This window comes from Humulus lupulus, chromosome 1 (assembly GCF_963169125.1).
Source record: "Humulus lupulus chromosome 1, drHumLupu1.1, whole genome shotgun sequence".
NCBI lineage: Eukaryota > Viridiplantae > Streptophyta > Magnoliopsida > Rosales > Cannabaceae > Humulus > Humulus lupulus.
In genome coordinates, this window is record NC_084793.1 from 93,295,347 (window position 1) to 93,296,638 (window position 1,292).

A 1,292-nucleotide genomic window follows, 5' to 3' on the forward strand; every position below is an offset into this window, starting at 1 on the left:
GTTTTTGGAAGGTATTTAGTAACCTCCTCTTGTATTAGACTAGTAACTTATTGATTATCTTTCTTCTTCCCCTTGTCATCCACTGTAGGTCCATCATACTTAGTCCCACTCTCAAAGTGACAGCTTGGCATTGTTCTTTAGGATTTACCTCTGTGGAAATAGGCAAATTCCCTTGCTGCCTACTAGAAAAAATTTGAGCCAACTGACCTATTTGTGTCTCCAAACTCCTGATTGAAGACCTTGTCTCTATCATGAATTGATTTAATTGTTCTGGCTGACTTGTTGGTGGATTCATTTGAGGATGTGGTGGTGGATGAGATGGGCATGGATTTGGATCATAATATGGTCTAGAATGTAATCCATAAGTTGGTTGATGAGGGGGTTGTTGAGGTGGGCACTATGGATATTGTGGTTGTAACCCTTGATTATTTTTCCAAGACAAATTAGGGTGATTTTCCAAACAGGAGAATAGGAATTGGAGTAAGTGTTAGGTGCAGGTCTTGAAAAATTACCAATAACTTGTGCTTGTTCCAAGGGCATATTATTCACATCAGTTCAGCAACTAGCTGTGCTCGGGCATTGTTCATAAGCATGTGGTCCCCCGCAAATTTCACAACTCACAACATTCTATACTTGCACTGCTTGTGCGACAAGATTAGTCTGTTGCAATTGCTTGGTTAGAGATGCCACTTAAGCGGTCAATAGTGCCATTGGATCAACTTCTAAGACTCCTGCTACTTTCTTGTTCTCACGCTCAGTAGGCCAATTATAGTTATTCATAGCCATCTCTTCCAATAATTCATATGCTTCATTATCGCTTGTTCTCATAAACGGTCCTCCTGATGTTGCATCTATAATTGTCCTTGTATTGCCCCCTAAACCATTGTAAAAAGTATGAACTAGCAGCCACTTCTCAATTCCATGATGTGGGCACTTCCTTTGCAACTCTTTAAATTATTCCCATGCATCATATAAAGATTCCCCATCCAGTTGATGGAAATTATTAATATCTCCTCTTATTCTGGCTGACTTGGCAGGAGGTAAATATTTACCAAGGAATTTCTGAGCCAAATCTTCCCAAGTTAGTATAGAGTTGGCTTGTAAAGAATTCAACCAACTCTTAGCATTGTCCCGTAGTGAAAATGGGAATAATCTCAATCTTACGACATCATTACTCACCCCATTCATTTTGAATGTTGCACATAGCTCAAAAAAGTTTGTGATATGGAGATTTGGATCCTCATTTGGTAACCCCCCCCCCCCCCCCCCCCAAATTGTACACTCTGCACCAT

General features: G+C 40.2%; 1 non-coding gene across 1 annotated transcript; it reads left to right on the forward strand.

Moving 5' to 3' along the window:
• The first annotated feature begins 916 nt into the window (after positions 1–916).
• LOC133813687 (small nucleolar RNA R71) lies at positions 917–1,023 on the forward strand. The gene has a single exon (XR_009884692.1). It is a non-coding gene; the product is annotated as a small nucleolar RNA R71 (small nucleolar RNA).
• The last annotated feature ends 269 nt before the right edge of the window (positions 1,024–1,292 follow it).